At 35.1% G+C, this 20,327-nt stretch overlaps 1 protein-coding gene across 1 annotated transcript in view; it reads right to left on the bottom strand.

The window, feature by feature from the left end:
- LOC116176198 overlaps positions 1 to 20,327 on the bottom strand; it is a 55,988-nt gene that overhangs the window by 17,093 nt on the left and 18,568 nt on the right. The gene's annotated exons all lie outside the window — the stretch shown is intronic.

Here is a 20,327-nt window from a genome sequence, read left to right on the forward strand (position 1 = left end):
AGACTGAATGGGAATTAATATAAGGACATGAATGGCAGGTATGTAAGCAACCTATTTGTTATGAACTCGCGCTATTCGAGTGTTAAACAAGAACACGATCAAAATGACTCAAGACTACAGTGTTAAATAAAACAATAATAATTTCTTAAGCACATTTTCCATTGTATACTAGGAGACTTAATAAACAAAAAGCTCCACTTCGTGAAAAGAATTTATTTATGTAGGTATAGATGCTAGTAAACTTCCCGAATGTTAGAGGAATCTCTATAGAACATCCATTCTGAATGTATACAACATACATAGAATATCCTATTGAACATCTTTTGCATATTACAGGAATATTCATGGTATATCCAGTTGTCAGTATACCAATATACATAGCATGTCTGATGCATATACATGCATATACATAAGACATCCAAAACGTATATACTATGTATTATGTGAAGTCTGCCAAACTTATATCCCATGCACATACATCGGACATTTGCGACATACTTTTCCACATTCTATGGATATACAATATCCCACGTGGAATGTACATGATATATGCAATGTATATAGGTCTGCTATGTGGGTATCGTTGCATTTGTAATAAAAAATGCTACTCAATGCAGTATGTAATTTTTTACGGGTCATATAAAAAAATAAAGTTGACGATTTGCCCGAAACGAAACGTATTGAAAATCTCTCAACGCTGTCTTGAAGAGCTCACATAGTGGCAATGAAATAGTATATTAAGATACAAGTGTATAATCAAGTCTTTAAAGCACGCGCAACGAGTTTAAGGGCACGACGCAAAGCGGAGTGCCTTTAACGTTGCAAGTGCTTTAAAGACCAATTATACACGTGTATCTTATAGTATTTTTTATTATACCTGCAGTATAATTTAAAAATAGGAAATACAATGAAATCATATTGACGTTACACTCGAATACATGTTTAATTAAGTGGGCTGGGTGTTCGAAATTTCACGATTGCCATGGAAATGTCACTTGACGTTTGCTTATAAAAATCATCGTCTTTGTGAATTAAACGATTTCCGTTGAAAAAGACAATACACCGTCCATTAAATCGATTGTTGTAAAATCTAAACAAACGTTGGTAGGTGTAAAATCCAAATCCAGTAAAGCCTATTATAAAGAATATGAAAAGTTGTTTTCATGGACGAATAAGTTACTTATGAATACAGTCTTAAATGCATTCATAATGCTGGCATATATGAAGGAAATGTCAAAGGTATTTAAATCTTCTATATTTTAGTGCATTCATTCAAAACTTTAAAACAATGTTGCGATTAGAAAGTGGAACAGATTTGGAAGCATACCCTAAATTACGCGCGTTTGTGAAAGCTTCAACCAAAGGATAGGTACAAAAGCCAAAGAAATGTTCTGCATTTACAGAAAGCGACCTAAGAGGATTTTTTATTTCCGAGTTTATTTCATCCAGATGACAGTTTCAAAAGTCATACTTGAAGTATCGTTACTTAGCAACTTTAAAGCACGTGTGTTTTAAAGGCCCTTTTTGGCACGCATTTGAGTGTTTAAAACGGAGATTGTGATTCAGGTATAATAAAAAAGTGTTTTTTAGCATTGGAAATGCTTATGTTTTGTATGGGTATGAAGTTACCGGTTTCGTCAAGCAGAAAAGAAGACAGTGGGTCGCAGCAAGTAATGATTGTCCCGTACTCGACTGCAATCGGTAGATTCAGGAAAAGTCGCGGATACTGTCGCTACGGTATTTACTTATTAACAAGCATGTTACGACGCTTATTATTCAGAAAGTCCACGTTTGCGACACGAGCGAGCTTGCGAGCGAGTGGAGCAGGTAATCCCCAGTAAATAAGGATTATTTGTGTTTTACATATGGCGTTATACAGTTATCCTTTCCAATGTCTCCGATTGGATTGCGAAATCTGTGAATTTTTAGCGCATTTTTGAAAAAAATACGCTATTATATTCGTCATTGCTGGCAGGCCGGCTGTCCGCGTTAGATCTCCACAACTACAATAGCTAGAGACTTCAAATTTTCACTAAAAGCTTTCTGCTATAGTGTAGATGTGCAGGCACTAGTCTATTTTGAGTTAGATTACTTGTGAGATCCATAATTGAAGAAAATAATTTCGATATGGGTTTCGGAGGTGCTATAATTTTACCGTTAGATAGCGCTACCAGTATAAAAACTTATTATTTACTTTGTGATTTGTTTTACAAAATGACGACGTACATACCGTCAATAGAAATTAAATAAAATTAATTATTTAATGCAGTCGAAATTACTCGTGAGATCGATAATTTTAAACTTCGCTAATAAAATACTGACCTGCATTACCAAAAATGCGCTTTAATCATGCATATGCTGATTTACAACTTGTTTGTTTTGTATCTGTTCAAATAACAACGGAAAGAAAAATAAAAACGAAATCGACAAATTTGGGTTTTTCTGACATATCTCCCGATGTAATTTGGTTTCCTTTGCTTTATTATTTGACTTCGATAAACTTATGCACAAAGATTGTCAATTCATTCAAATACTCGGGATGGTTTTTTTTGGATTTCTGATTTTATATAGTTAAAGAGAAACTCAAATAGGATTTAGAATTTAATAGTTTTCCGATAATTCCCGAACATAATTGATGTTACGTATATTGCGTAAAGTTAAAATTATTGTTTGTAAAAAAACCATCACATTAATCTGCATCTCACGTAAATTATGATTGAAAAGGGAATTCGGATTAGGCCGAATAGGTTATAATTACAGTAATGAATGCGAAGTTAGCTTGCTCCACGGACTGACGGATATGAAGAAAGTTTAAGTGAAGAGTGCAGCTACAGATTCAAACATTTGATTGTACTCGTATATTGACTTATATTGTTCTGTTAGTGATACTATAATTAAGTAATTTGAAGTTCTATGCATGTGGGGAATCAAACGAATCCAATTGTGAATTTCTTGAACACTTAAATAAATTAGAAAACGCAATCTGGATTAACTCAAATGAGATGAGGGAAAGTAGTCCGACATCAGTCACACTATTCCTTATTAGTTTTAATATTTATGTTCTTTGTTGAATCCCTGGTTGAACTAGTGTGTGGAACGCATTGCAAATTTTGTGAGAGGAAGAACTTGAGAAGGCACATTAGCCCAGGTTTGATTAATTCGCCTTCATCCCATTAAAGATCTTTCAAATGATGTTGGATGTTGCTGTTTAAGAGGGAGTCGCTCATCTGAAATACTGATTTCGCTCCAAATTTCTTCATATTCTTTTGTTTCCGAGACTCTGACTCTGACCTGTGTGTAACGGGACGTATGAGGCATCTAATATTTCATCAGGGTTTTATATTTTTGATTTTGATCCTCAGTCCATTCCTGTATTTATCGTACGGTATTTGAGCTTACATCATCGGCATTGTTGCCGTTGTAACGAGCCTCTATGGCGTGTTCCCGTTGTTGAGAGTATATTTTTTATTGAATAGTCTATAATAAATACGTTGTTCGAATGTATAGCGTTGTCCCCGAATTTGCGTAAGAAACCCTTTAGCGATGTTGATGGTTTCACACAAGTAGGGATTCGGAACTTCACCAACGGCATGATCCAACACATTAAGTTAAAACACACGTCGAATGGTTGAATGTAGATAGGCGTGTGTATTTCGACGGTGCAAATATATTATTTTAATTTAATATTTGTGCAGATATTATAAGCATGGCTACAGGATAACAAAAATGTTGAGTTTCATTAAAAGTGCAATTGCTCGAGATTGAGAGGTTTTTTCCATAAATTCCATGCAGCACGGTTTATTCCTCGGTTTATTCGTAGTAATACTTTTAGTTTCGAGACTAAAAACTTGTTATTTCTGAAACGAACCTTCAAAACGTTATGCTGTTGATGAGATGGTTTTAGAAAATGGACATGCGGTACTGCGTTTGCCTTCCTACCATTCCGATTTCAGCCCCATCGAAAATATATGGGGAATTTGCAACCAGCATTAGGTATAACCGACACATTGGTGAATTATTTAGATTTGTAGTTCAACGGTAGAGCGTTGGTCTATAAAGCGGGAGATCGGGTGTTCGAACCTGGGTTCAGGTAAGAATTTTTCATCTATGACAGAGATGGGAATTTCCTTACACCAGTTTCGAGCATTGTACCGGCTACTCCGACGTAAGGTAAATACCGGAGTAGTATAGAACAACCGAAGACCTTCTGCAGGGGCACCTCTAAAACGCATTATGCGGGTCACTGTGTAATTGGGCGCAAACCCGTTGAGGGCCCAGAACAAAAGAGGGATAATAAATAAATAAATGAACAAGCCATCGATACACCTGATATGTGGAAACGCACTGTACAACATCCCAACAAATTATTGAGAGATGTTTGACCTAGAAAATGTAGCCCTACTAATAATTAATTTGGAAGATGATTCAGATGAGGAGGGTATTTGTGTAACTGATGATTCAGATTAATGTTGTCCGGTTTATTCAGATATCACCCTCATGATTTAAAGTCAACAAAATGGCTGGTGAACGGCGCCTGCGCTGTTTTCAAATTCATAGAGAGGGCCGAAAGGAACGCGTTTTCGGTAAAAAGGCTGTGGTTCAATTTTTACCAGGACGAGAACAGGAAGATCGGCAAACAAGTTAGGCGAAAGTGTATCGCCTTTGCGCTGTTCAACAACGATGTTGATATTTTAGAAAAAATATGACGTTCGTAGGATCTTGAATTTCATGACCTGATTTTTATTGTTACACAATTTGAAATGTTTTGTGGATTTTCTTCTGCTTTTCTTGTCTTTATTAATTCTATTTGTGTATTTGTGTGCATGTCAGGGTTTTTGTCCCGAAGAAGGTTTCCCTTACGCACAAAATTATAAGTTTTTATTAAATTTCCTTTCCTATTTGTGTATAAAATGAACCGCCAATTTTGACACAGACTGCTACCCAGATTCGCAAGTGCCGCTACGTTTTTATATAAATTTGCAAAAATGCGCAAAAAAATTAAATAACACCCGACTAGTGAAATTTTTGGAGATTTTGCCGATTTAAAACTGTGTCAATTTCACGTTGTGATTGTCCTGGCCGTGTTGTCAGAATGAAAAAAATCAAATTTGGTCTGGGAGTTTGATAAAACCATTTTAATGGTGTTGACCACGTGGTTTCTTGTATAAGTTGTACATGTGGTGGTAACGTGGACGAACTTCTGAATTTAAATAGTGCATTTTTATTACTGGTAGTTTAGTATAATTAGTATAAATCTCAGTACAGTCATTGAGGCCTTATTCGTCGTACATTTTTATCAATATTACGTATTATTAATGAATTTCATTGACGTCAATGAATTTGCATTCATTTTTTGTGTTGCATAAAATTTGTTAATAGATTACCTAAATTTATATTTGCAGTGTCATTTTTCGCGTATGATTATAATTATGTATTGGAAGGTGTATTAGGTATTACCGCAGTCAGGTAAGTGGCGTAAGTTGCCTTCCAAGAACATGAAGTAGCCGAATTAAAAATCCAAATCTAAAGCACATTAGATTGAATTTGAAATTGAGAAGTGACTAATAATTAATCAAGACATCAGTCAGTGGCGTCACATTCACACTACAAATTCTCAAACGATGATCGTTTTCTTAAAGCGTCCCCTGAATTCCCTTCCATCATGTGCAAAACCGATCGATATCCAGTCTCCACCATCTTGGTCCACAGACCTACCTGCTAGGGGTACCCATAATGGGATGAAACCTTTACTGTTACTTTGTACCAATAATTTCTCGTTTGAACAAAAATTGCATTTCGTAATTGAATAGCAACCTCATCCGCTGCATAAAGAGCCTGCAATTGCAAGCAAGAACCATTTATGTAATTCTTGGTAATGGAAATATCTTGGTTTCGTTGCCGAGTTGCGTAGAGTCCAGACAGAATCTTTCCATGGCCGCGAAATTTAGTGGTTCGATTTTTTTAGTACACACCTCAATGGCCCACTTTAGGAAATTGATGGAATTGTGTTTAGGTGCATTGTTTATACACGGATTAGCTTTTTACGTAATCAATTACAAAATATCCGATGAATGAATGCGATTTTGTAAAGTAAACGGCGCGGGTTTGACAAACAACACGAATTACTCAATCCGTTAAGTACATTTTGTCTGAGATGAAGAAATATTCTGAAATAGGTAAGCCTAACGTAAATGGTACTTTTTCATTTTATTTTCAAGTCGATTAATTGCACACAAATTTAAGCGACGTAATCCGCTAAAAGTCGTACAGAATCGGAGGAATGTACATAAGTGAAATACATGGGTAATCCTGCACTTCATAACGTTTTGAAAGATGCAATTATAACCATCTTATTTTATGCACCAATTTTGTTGGAAAAATGACCCAACACATGCGTAAATCCCCAAGGACTGCTATAGTTACCATCTCTTCCAAAGATCTTCACAAGTAAAACTCTTGGAATGCGCCTGCGTGACAGAATTTTCCGATAACGTTTATCTGTCCTATGCGTATGTATACGTTCACAACTCTCACTGCTCAGATCTCAAACATGGGTAGAAATCGTGGAAATGTATTTGTATTTTTCGTTGAAGGGGAGCAGAACTCTTGAGAAAGGTTACATTTCTGGTTTGTCAGAAATGTTTAACTGGGTGGGTCAGGTGGATTGGACCCACCCTCAAATTTCCGGTCACCATCCCTCGCTTTTCAGAAAGTATATTGTAACTAGTGTAATAATTTTTGTTCGAGAGTAACCATTATTTTAAACAATACAAGTAATTTAATCATGCGTAGTAAACAAAGGACCGTAATTAGAAAAGGGATCTTTCAACCCCTTTGGGTTTAATTCTCTTATTCGCAATATCCTAAACTTAGCGAACGTTATGCTGGGGCTCTTTATTTCTCTTCAAAACTTTAATTACGATAGTTGTTTATATTGTACGAAACTTGGTGAGTACCTACTGCGAAATATAATCCCTCAATTTCGCCGAACTGAACCCAAAGTAAAAGCTTGAGTGAGACAGGGTAACCGTTAGCTAAATTTTCCATGCAATCGATTAAAATGATGAATTGATGTAATTTAAGTGATTATCTGTAAATACACGTTGTAGGATCAAGGTTAATGGCAACTTATTCGATTTTAGTTGTTTACAACATGCAATTTGTCTTTTAGCTGCAAAATTACATAAACTCAAAACAAAACGCTATAGCCACGCCACAATTTTTTGCGTTTATGGGTGTCAGTCAAGGTAATCGCTTGAACAAGCTACATAAAAGGAAACGGCATCGGAACCGGCATAAAAACACGGCACGAAAAAAACACGCAGCTTTTGTAAATGATGCACCTATCACACATATCTGGACTACTTCTTTCTTTTCTAACAACGTATTTCATTGTGACGCCAGTCATTTTTCTTGTAACGTGTAACCAGAAAATTAACGGCTCAAACAAGAAACGTAGATTAATTAAATAATATCATATTAGAAGAGCAAACAGACATTTTGGTATATCACGCATCAAAAATGACGGGAAGATGAATTAATCAAGACGAAAAATGAAAACTATTTTATTTTCAAGTTGCACTCCTTCTCCAATTGTTGGGAAAAGGACAAACTAGTTCTAATACCTAAACCAGGAGTCCGTAAAATATAGACCAATCTGTTTACTCGACGTTATCAACAAGGTATACGTGGCCGTTCTCAATCTCAACTGCTAAATGGCCCTATATCAAGAGAAGGGGAATTTAATAAGAATCAATCTGGCTTCAGGCAACGCAGGTTAGTGCAATTGAAGACATTACGATGACGAAAAAATTGCCACAGTTCCTGTCAGAGCCATTAGTCGTTTTAGTATGTATGACTCCTAAACTACCATGCAAGAGTCAAAGGTGCTGGCGTCTTTAAAAGATTGCCACTCTCCCACTTGAAAAAAGGCATCTTATGGGCGATTATCTACAATGAAGAGATTGGCCGTTTCCAAAAAATGTTTTACCTAAGCGAAAATTGCTAGATTTCTGCTCTAGAATAAACGAAGCTGGCTTATTCTCGAACAGAGGGTTCCATTTTGAAAACGATACATGCTAAAGCAATATTAAGGACACAGCATGAGGATCTTAAGAAGAATATATTAAAGAGAATCAATCTAGTCCTTAGTCTGAGACAGACAGATGGATCCATCTGGACACTTTTTCCGTTTAAGCGAAACTTCTTCCCAAATGTCGAAACCCTGAATAAACAAATGAAAAAGGTATTCCTAGCCCTTTTACCTTCTGTCATGTCTAGATACCTTCGTAGAATTATGTATCAAGATTCTCTGTCTACAACTCTTGAAATGAATCTTAAAAATGCCGTTAGGGATTACCATAGGAATCTTAGCAATATTATTTGAGTCTCAGAAATCCTCTCTTCTTAAAACTTTGTACAAAAATCTGCGTGGAAGGAGACTTTATTGGAAGCCGTTCCTATAAAGGTTTTTTTATTATACCTGAATCACAATCTCCGTTTTAAACACTCAAATGCGTGCGAAAAAGGGCCTTTAAAACACACGTGCTTTAAAGTTGCTAAGTAACGATACTTCAAGTATGACTTTTGAAACTGTCATCTGGGTGAAATAAAAAATCTTCCTAAGTCGCTTTCTGTAAATGCAAAACATTTCTTTGGCTTGTACCTATCCTTTGGTTGAAGATTTTACAAACGCGCGTAATTTAGGGTATGCTTCCAAATCTGTTCCACTTTTTAGTCCCAGCAATAAGTGAAGTTTTGAATGAATGCACCAAAAGATAGAAGATTTAAATACCTTTGACATTTCCTTCATATATGCCAGCATTATCGATGCATTTAAGACTTTATTCGTAAGTAACTTCCTATTCATCCATGGAAACAACTATTCATATTCTTTATAATAGGCTTTGCTGGAGTTGGATTTTACACCTACCAACGTTTGTTTAGATTTTACAACAATCGATTTAATGGACGATGTATTATCTTTTTCAACGGAAATCGTTTAATTGACAAAGACGATGATTTTTATAATCAAACGACAAGTGACATTTCCATGGCAATCGTGAAATTACGAACACCCAGCCCACTTAATTAGACATGTATTCGAGTATAACGTCAATATGACTTCATTGTATTTCCTATTTTTAAATTATACTGCAGGTATAATAAAAAATACTATAAGATACACGTGTATAATTGATCTTTAAAGCACTTGCAACGTTAAAGGCACTCCGCTTTGCGTCGTGCCCTTAAACTCGTTACGCGTGCTTTAAAGACTTGATTATACACTTGTATCTTAATATACTAATTTACATTTTGCTATAAGATAAAAACAAAATCTGTTTTTTTTTTGTAAGCAGGTTCTACATCCTAATTAATTGTGCATTTAAGGAATTATCGATAGCGATTTTAAACCAGAAACAAATATTTTGCTAATTAAAGAAGCGGAGCTATGACCAATTTTTTGCTATGACACATTTAAGTTTTTTAAACGGGCATATGTGCCTTTGGAATAAAGTTTTACTGTCCGCTTTTAGAAAAAAATCGATCCATCCGAAGTTAACGGCAATTTTCTTTTGATAAACAATTGCCACGTAAATTTAATTATACGTGATTTAGTGAAATAACTGATAAAGAATTTATAACAGTCCGTAAATGGATTGATTAATTAATTACTCACTTGTACACTATTTATAACATGTAAACTCGAATTCTAAATCACTTCAGCGTCAATGTTGGAACTAACCAACAAACCACATTTGAAATTGCTTATATAGCAAACAATATTCCTTCTAGAACATACTCGTACTATTCTCGAATCGTATTTCCCGGAAAGGAAACGTCACATTCACCTTCTTTTCTTATTGCCGGTGACTACTCTTTTATCGACTTGATGGCTGCTGGTGGCACCCCGCGGTCTCTCTCTCTCTTCTAGAATATTCGGTACATAACATTCTTGTTATATCAAGCGAAAATTATCCGTATTTCTAATGTAGACAATTCGCATTGCTATTTACGAAGGCATTTAAAAAAGTTTCATATGTAGACACTTTGAATAAAAGTAAAACTAATACCCATTTCAAAATTTGTTTGTATTTTATTTTTTATTATTTATTTTGCCTTTATTTTTGATTTTGATTTTATAGATTTACAAATATCCATGCTCGAACCCGGATTCGAACCAGGGACCCTTAGCACCACAGTCCAGCTTTAACTGAACTGCGCCACACGAGCCGGTATTTGTATACGCTTCACTATTTTTCATTAAACTGTATAGACTTCGATGATAGGAGGCTCATTTGAAAGAGAATGGGGTATGGATCTCGTGCCTACCGATATTTTTTTCTGGTCCTAGCATATTATTAGGAAGGAAATACGCTCTCGTCATTTATGTTTGCATAATGACGTTTTAACTTGTTTTGATTGTTTTTATCTGTTACAGATAAAGCAGAAAAGTGCCCTTTCTGAGCTCGAAAAGGTTGCGACCTGTAATTCAAAGTAATATTTTTATTTTCATCGTACTCTTTGATATAAGGTTTGATTGCACATTGGTTTAATTAATATACTTGTTTGATAGTCATTTAACATTTACAGCTCTGTTGTTTTCTGCGAAATCCTGTTTTGATATTGATAATTTTTCAGACTACGAGTTAATCCCTTTTTGCTAAAAATTGAGTTAAATTTAAAAGTAAATAAATATCTTAATTTTTGTTTTCACTGATAAAAATAATACTTCCAACAATATGGTGCAGCAACAGGGAGTGCCACAACATTACGCCCGAACAATTTTGGACAATCATTGCAAAGAAAAGACATCAGATAAATTATTGTAGTATTGGTTACTTAACCGTGACATGACCACTATTTTTGATAAACAACACTGATGACGGTATATATTTCTTAGCCATAAAACAATTTTAGACAAATGACAATTTTCCTAGGCATAAATATGCTACTTGCCCTTGAATGTAAATGACACAAATAATCGGGAACAATTATCATTTGTCTTAACATATAAGAAATTTGCTGTATGAGTAAAGTACAAATAATAAATGGTATAGTTAGAAAATAGAGTTAGAGTGTGGTTTGTCATGGCATTCGAGCCATATTATGATTTGCCTAAAATTATCTTATGTGCACCACATATACAGACTAATTCAGTTACACAGCAGTTCACGAACACTGTTTTACTTATTTATTAACCAATTTCGTCGGGGAAACGACCAAACTTATTCACTTAGTGCACAGTAACTAAATCGTGAGCCCTTCCTAATAAGTTACTAGAGTAGAATTTGAATGGGTAGTAACAATCGCTACCGTCGTGCATAAAGTTGTCTTGTTCTCTTATCCCCAAAATTGGTATCTTTGCAGTAATGAACATCTTATGTGCACCAACGAAAAAATCAACCATTATTGCAATTACATCACAAAAAATAGGTCATTACCTAAATTTCAAGTAATTTATTTTTTTCTGTTATTTTCTCTGTCTGCCATCATTAGTTAAATAAAAGTCTCTCATTTTGCTCGATTTGTCTTGCCTTTTTATTTACAGCGACTCTGAAATTAGTGTCTCGATGAGCCGTAGGCAAGAGCACCGGCAAGACGTAAAATGAAACAAAGTGTCTCGGGTAATTAACCCTACGGTAAATTGGCGGATTGGAAATCTCCGATCTGTAATAATAGTCGATTGCAACATGCTGTTTTATATTCCACGTGAGGTTAATCATGGTCGAATTTCTCCAAATTGTCTCAATTAAACTTCTTTATTGTTGTTGCACGTGGAGAGGTCATTTAAAAGAAAATATGATATCGCCGCTTGCAAATGATAAACACAATAAAGCACGTATAGTTATCGACAAACAATTTCGTTTAGAGTACGCAGTGCCGGATCGATTATCAACAAATTATAAGATGACGTTGGTGCGGTTGCTCTTGGCGATACAAAGGAAAATAAACATTTTTGCCGCATTATTTACCTGGGCGGTAATAAACGAAATAAATTGTTCGGTAGAGCTGTAAGATTAATATTTTAGTCACGTGTTTGTTACACTGCACTGGTACCACCACGCGACTACGGTATTATGAGGTATTGAACTTCATGAATATGTTTATATTGAATTATTTAAACAATATTCAACAATTAAACATAATAATCATGAAGAATTTAGGATAATTATTTATGTGACATCAACAATTGACTCTACAATTTATATTGCAAAGACTTCGAAATTACATCATGGTGCGATTACCGTTCTCTGGATGTCGCTAAAGTTAGCGATATGATATTTTTCGGTGTTAAGGCTACATTGTGTTCTAAGATTCACTTATTTAACATTAAAACTAGGCATTTGGACGTTTTTCCACGGAAATTGACCCTAAAATCAAGGTATTGGTTGTTGAATTTGTTGTCCGCGTCTTTTTGCTTTTAGAATTGTTTATAATTTCGTAATGCGTAATTCTTGTTTACAATTTTAAATTTTCGCTTTTGTAAATTGTTTATTTAGATTTGTGTATTTGATTGTAAAATGTGAAATTGCGTATCAAAATGTAAGACACACCTGGTCGTTTGCGATAAGAAGTATTATTATCGGACGAAAGTTAATTAATGCACGTGTTCTTATGGTTGGGTTAGGTCTACCACTTTTTGGGTTTGCTTTTTGTGGCAGTAGTATCTTGATCGGGAGCTGAATATTTGTTTACAAATCTAAACGATGTTGTCACGCAATATATACGAACTTCTCACGTTCGCTAATTACTCCAAGATGATTCCAATGTGTTTATAACAAAAAAATTGGTCCCGCCCATTTTGAAATTTAAGCTTTTAAAGTGGGCGGACTATTGACGTCAATGAAATACTCAAAAATGCTTTTATGTGACATTATACACAACAATAAAGGGAAATAAACCATATCGTGGAAAGTTAATCTACGAGTGGATCCCTTTATCACCTTGTTATCGTATAATATCCATAAATTGAAGCAGCTTTCGTTAAAATTGCCAATTCGGAATTGGACCTTTCCTTTCCACATATGCACAAAGTGCCAATTCTCCTTCACGAAATTAGGCTAACGTGTGGGAATCTCCATTGAAATTGTAATTACTGATGCAGCGGCGCGAAGCATTTCGCCATTATCCAAACCTGCCCATTTAAATTAATTACAAAGACATTTACAACTAATTGTATTTAAAAGGATTACTATGCAAGGTAATTTACATTAGTTGTGTGTGTGTAGTAAAATAACGGAAACTTGTTTAATTTGAATAAATAAGAAAGAATAGACGCTTTGTGGTAAAATTAATCATAAATTTATGAAGTAACGTTATGCAATTGGTAACCTTGTTTATAGTGGGACACCGCAATGAAATAAGAATAAAAAGGAATTTAGAAGGACGAAACGAAATCGGTCGACTGATAGTGCTTATATTAAAAATTGTACAAATGTAGATTTTTGACCTTCTAACTTTGCTAGTGAATGAACGACACTAAACAATTGTAGAAGGCATTTGACAATGGGGTGGTAACGCTCTCCGCAGAGTTAACTATGATAGTTTTATAATTTTGCAATTACACCCTTTCGCCTCTTTCCACGGTCACGATTTTTAACCTAGAACACTTTAAAATGTCATTACTTTTCATAATTACTTCATTGGTATTCATTGAGCAAAGCGTGCTTGAAAACATGACTACGATTAATTGGGGGGTGTCGTTAGCATATGAGCACACGGAACGGAATAACAAAAAATATAACAAGAACATTGTTGTTACATTGTTTAGTCTGAGTACTCCTTTTTTATTTAAAATCTCAGAAGTAACCTAACTCCTATCACCCTGTTACTGCAAAACCGATAAAATTCATCGATTTTAAATTTTTCACGAGGTAATAGCGAATTTTGATTTTTAGTGGTAACGTTCAACTATTGTTAAGAAATTTATAGCACAATACATTGATAGTTAGGGTCTTTTCTGAAACAGAAGGAGAATGTCGACGATCGGTTTTCGCCCTAGAACGAGTGAGGTGAGCGCATTTTTCGTGCATTGATCCGTACTTTTATCTTGAGAACTCTTATATCCTGGGTCATAATATGGGCTTGCTGCTGATCATTTACACACGATACGAATTGACAAAAACCAATCAATAAATAGGCACTCAGAGACCAGGGCCTATAAACAAAGTACACACATCCGATCGATTGAAACAAATGACCTTTAAAAGACAATTTTAATTTAACATCTAATAATTCTGGTACAAATCCACATTGATTTCAAATTCAAATATGATTGAAATGGTGTTCAATCTAAATTAGCGACCACATTTAACTTAAAAAATGAGATCTTATACCGAATAACCCATCGTTACTTTAGGTGTTGATGCCAAAAGCATAACAATATCTTGTTTTAGCAAATTCAAAAACAATCTTCAGGTTTCGTCAAAAAGGTCAAAATTCTGCCTGTCTCGACGGAAGGGCTTTGTCGTTGCGGGATCGATGGGCCACGTGAATAGCATTTTGAGCGCATTTTCTGACGGAGTTGGGTGCGTTAATGCAGTCACTTTCTTTGTCCGTCCGGCTCCCTGTCCATTCCAGAAACATCTTGCCCATTAATATGCGCATCCGCAGACTGGGTAATGTCAACTTTCTGGGCGAGATTGACATTGGCCACGTCACGTGATTCTGCATTCTACCTACATTACCTGGTGACCTACTTACCTGTAAGTTGTTTACACTTCGAAATAGTTCCTGTTTAATTGCGAGTATAACTTTGCAGACTATCGCTCATGGCCAAATTTTGTCGGCGATTACTTTTGTTACTCTGAAAATTCATTCCAGTTACTTTGATTACATTGTATCCTTCAGATTAGTCTTATTTACATTTTGAATTAATTAGATTACATTGTTGTTGTATAGAAATTTAGTTATTTGTGCATCGTAAAGTAGTTTTGTCGAAGTTAACGTCACTTTTATGCTTTTATCTCCCGATTTGTACGGACAATCCGTGGTCGAGTCAATATTTTGCATTTGTTTAGTTATTTCAATTTAATTTACGTAAATTTAGATTGGTTCTGATTCAAAAATAATTACTGTACGATTTACCAGATTAGTGTCAGACGTTAGACATTACTATATCGCAATATTTGTGTGCCGCGCTATTCAATATCCCTCTTGTTTGTTTGTTTGTGTTTTTATCTGTTACAGATAAGGCAGAAAGCGCCCTTCTGAGCTCACAAGGCCGTTACAATACAACAGAGTTCAAACGTAATTTTTTTTGATTTTCGATGACTCCTTAATATAACGTTTGATTTACACACTGGATAACGATACAATCGAATTGTAATTACTTGTTTGATAGTAATTTAACAATTATAGCTCCGCTGTTTTCTGCGGAAGCCTATTTTGGATATTGACCCTGACTAATGGTTAATCCCCCTTTCTGCTAAAAATTTATTTAGATTTAAAAATTGACATTTCCAATCTAGGTATTACAGTGTCCTATTTGAAATAGTTTGTGATAATTTATTAAATCACCCTCGATTGTGACATCAGTTATTGTTAATGTTCTACTCCTAATGTGTAGAGTGTGTGAGAATCCCGTTCTACACCCCGACCCACCTCTACTTTGTCTGAGCTTACCGTGTGCTTATCTATAGTGGTAATTTTGTTACATTTGCTCAAAGTGAATATAAAATTTATTAATCGTATACATTTCCGATAGTGCAATAAAGTGTTACTGTATTGAAAATATTACTTTAGCGGACACGAAAGGGATAAATTAACATTTCTGTTGCTGTTTTGCTGAGCACAAATCAAATATCCCTTAAATTAAGTTTATTGTCTTGTCGTAAAACGTAATGGTAGTTGGCGAAAAAGTCCTTTGACGTGATAACTAAGAGTCGATGTAAACGCCTCTGCAGGCGACAGTTCGTACCACCCATCTTTGATCGCATGCTTTCATAGAAAAGCGCTCCCGCGATTTATCGACTTCTGAAAGAATATCTTTCGAGGAAAAAGAAACACAGGGAATTTCTACAAAGGAATTTTTCGCAATAAGTAGGTCGCCATTTGAAAACGGAATTATTTTGAATGGAAACGTGTTTTTAATTAAGGTAGATGCGCGTACCGTCCATATTGCACAATGCTAAGAGCCCGTTGACACATTTTCTCATACGTTCTTCATTACAAAGCAAAAATAAAAATCTAAGCTGCAACACTAAACTTAATCTCCTAGAATAAGGAAAATTACATCCACGAAAGTCGAAACGAGATTATTTTGTAAATTTCCTCGCGATTTTCAACTCGAGTGAAAACTACATCGAAGTTTTCAAAGTAGGTACATCCTCAAGCTCAAATAAAAGGAGAACTTTATATTGGGAAAGTTATTCAATAACAAGATGTTAGGAGGAGAATTTCAATAAGATAATTAAAAAATTTTCTTTTCATTTTTCACATTTGTCAAACTTGTTTAATTATATTTTCAAGTGTTGTGACCTCACGTATTTAAACTTTCTACGGAATATTTACCGTCCTGGAGTAATCGCTGTTACGTAAAACGTCTACATGTCGTATCCCACATGACTGCAGTCGTGTAAATTATTTAAATTTAAAAATACTTTTCCGTTATTAATTTTAGATGCAACGACAGGCTATACCAATAAGCTTTCACATATTTTTCATTTCTTTGAATCTTTAAGCCATAATTAAAATGTTGCAATCTGTACACTATTTTCATAATATGCCTATACGGATTGTACGTATTAAGTCACCGGAATTCTTTACGACACTCGCGAAATTTGCTCGAATACAACAGACGTGCATAACGTGTCCAAGGCCCAAAATTTGCAATCGTAATTTTTTCTCTGGCGCTTGTCGAGTTGGCCCCCGACCAATGCATTCCAATGTATACCGCCTTATTTTTCACGACACCCCTTTAGTATAAGAGATATGGCTCATGGAATAATATACATCCAACTTTACCATCATTCTCTCGTCGCTCGCGTCTTGTTAAATTATGTGTGATCAAATAACCATTGTACCATGGAACAGTTTCAAAGACTTCAGTGTACCGTTCTTCAGCCGAAACACTTTTTTAATAAACAATTCTTAACTAATATACACTGTGTCCAATATAACGATATCTATCATGGGATAGATCCTCGGAAACCATACAAGATACGAAGATGGTCAAATTAGGGAAAAAGTTGCCCAATTAAAGAGTAGCTATGCGGGAAAGAGAACTAGAAAATTCCGATTACTTCCGAAGATATCTTGGAAAAAACCGAAATTTGCTTATTATAAATTTTTTGTATCTGTTCAAATAAAATCAGAAAAAAATAAAAACAAGATCGGAGATCCCCATGATAGACCTCCTTATCTTGGACATGGTGTATATTTTACTTTTTTAAAACCGGGGTCAAAACTTGGGTTCAGAAAGGAACGTTTTTCTACAAATTGACGACTTGTTTTTTCTCTGAAATTGTCTGACGGAATGTGTGATTTTTTGGTATTAAGTACTGAAAATTTTGTAGTTTCGGCTATATATCTAACATTGAATTTTTTTGAAGTTGCGTAGATTTTTAAATTAGTTCATGTAAGATTTGAATGGTAGTATGATTCTTGTGAAGTTCTTTTAAAAAAATTGAGGATGACCGCGGAGATTTTCACACGTACCACTTCATGGGAAATGCGATCCCGAGTAGCTAGGTTTAAAAATAGATAAGAAAGATACGTCATGCTTAATGGGTATTGGCGACAGCCAGGCGGGTTTTGATAGCAGTGGTTATTTAATCGATGCATTAACGGTTTACACAAGTCCCACTGCGTACGTTCTCTTGCAGTTTTACTGGCCGGCATGCATTAATTTTATAACAATAATTATTATTTATCACTCACAATTTGTAACATAACACGAGCGCAACGATGTTGGAAACCTACTCGAAACACAATTCGATTTGCTTATATAGCAAACGCCAATCGTTCACGAAAGTGCACGAACGCTCCCGAATATTCTAGAATCGTTCACATTCGCACTCGCTTCTTTATCGTCGACGACTAATTTATCGGGATTGCTAGAATATTCGCTACCTCACCTACATTTACAAAACTTCCATGTCTGACATCGAGTTGAACCAAGAACCATCTTAGTCATTGCTGGATATCTAATCTACAGGCACACCGGCCGTGTACTTTTACAATATATAAAGGAAAATGCATAGGGAAAGATGGACAATAGAAGAATAAAAATTAATTTAAAATTGGAAAAGTTCAAGATCGGACCTTTTGGGAGCCAAGACCTCAAACCTGCTAAATTTAGTTTTTTTTAACAGGAGCAGTTCCAAAGGATGTATAATTTGCGGTTTTACGTCGGTAACGTAATTTCCCAAAATTCCTATTCCAAGATGGCGCACAGGAATTGCGAAAAAATTGCGTCCTCCATGAAATTTAACATTCCGTGGTATTTCACCGTGACAATAACGGATGCAGAATTACCTTTTCAACATTCAGTCAACTGCAACAACAGTGTTAAACAGTTTTTTTTACGCAACTTTTCAAAAAAAAGTACGCATTTCCCGACGTAACAATTAACTTTCCAAACCAGCACAAACTGTTTAGTTTGTACAGGGTCCGGCAAAATGATCTCCCACATTTTAATCTGTAATAAAAACGCCATTGTAAATGTTATATAGATTTTGTCTTTATTAACTGAAAATGTATGCTATGCCATTTGTTTTTATTAAGTTTTGAAAATTACAGAGTCCAAATGGCGACCATTTTTTTCGATTGTAAAAGAGCATTTTGTGGGACGTTTTGAAGAATATCGTTGGAACATGTTCTGCGATTCTCCCAGTCCCGTTCACTAAGTTCTTGCACGATCATCATTTTGTATGGGTGGAACTTCAGATCGGTGTGTAAAATTCTTCTCAGAGAACGATCTGACAAATGCAAAGCAGAGGCATGTTTCACAGCTGAACGGCTAGGAGATCGTTCAATTGCTTCTCTTACAGCTGCAACAATTTGAGGTGTCCGGACACTTCTGGGTCTACCAGTTGATTTTCTTTTTAAGGCTGAACCTGTAGCTCTAAAATTTGAAACCCACAATAGTATTGTTTTGCGATCTGGAACTGGAGCATGTGTACCAAGCGCGAAGTGAGTACGAAATGTTCTTTGCGTCGTAATGACAGATTCGTTACTTTTCATAAACGTTTCAATAACAAAGGCACGATGCTCACCCGTCCAATTCATGTCTGACAACTGAAATGGCAAGGCCAGAGCTACCAACCGACTACACTAAGCTCCCCCTCTCTTCAGTAATTCTGGCACAGTGGCGGTGCAAAATGTGGGAGATCATTTTGCCGGACCCTTCGCTACGCCACTCGTGCCACAAAATAGTCGTATGTATAACAGATATTTATTTAACGTTTAATTCCGTAACCGTCCATAAAATGTATATGCAAATTAAGCAGAAACTCAAGCAAAATGCGTCCCCTACAACTTCGTTTATAGTTTTACACATTCACATCATACACTGAGTTTATGTTCAATAAAATGTGAACTGATAAGCGGAAAATATTGTGGAAATTAACATAAATGTCAGTTAAGACAACTTGATTAACTGATTACTAATGTATCAAGTTTATAAACTATAATTTCACACCAAGCACGCCATATTAAATTTGTTAAACAACGCGTGTAAGATGGAAATGAGGCAAAAAGAGTTTAGACTATTTAGATTCTGATCTAAAATAGTGAAAATTACCCTGATTCTAACTCAAATATTTGAATTCCCCTTAATAAGTGTATTGTTTTCTGCCTAGTTAAATTGGTTAGTTTTTGTGGATTAAGAAAGAACGTTAACGCTTGAAACGATTAAAAAAGTGTCAACTAAAAATTGGACCATGTGTATTGTGATTAAATCGTTATTAATCACTAATTTGTTTTGGGAAACATTCAATATTGCTGTATAAACAATATAATGTCGACGTTATTCACGTCTGAACGCCGAAAATAATGACGGGACACCCTGTATATGACAAATATTTTAATGTATTAAAGTAAATCGGGGGGATTATTTACGTACGGAGCTTATTTCTTTAAAAGTGTTGGGTCATTGTGTTGTGTTAACTGCGCTAGTTTATCGCAAACCTGTTCACGACTACATTATAGGATTTTTAAAAGAAAAAAACTAAGTAATTGTTTTATTTTCTTATTATTTTTAATTATCGACCGTCTGCGTACGAGGTATCATGTAAAAACAAGTTTTGTAAGCTTCTCTTTATTTCAGGAATTTTATTTTATTTCGAATTCATGTCCGATTTTTCTTTTGGTATCCAAGATTT

This window comes from Photinus pyralis, unplaced genomic scaffold, assembly GCF_008802855.1.
Source record: "Photinus pyralis isolate 1611_PpyrPB1 unplaced genomic scaffold, Ppyr1.3 Ppyr1.4_LG7, whole genome shotgun sequence".
Classification (NCBI taxonomy): Eukaryota; Metazoa; Arthropoda; class Insecta; order Coleoptera; family Lampyridae; genus Photinus; species Photinus pyralis.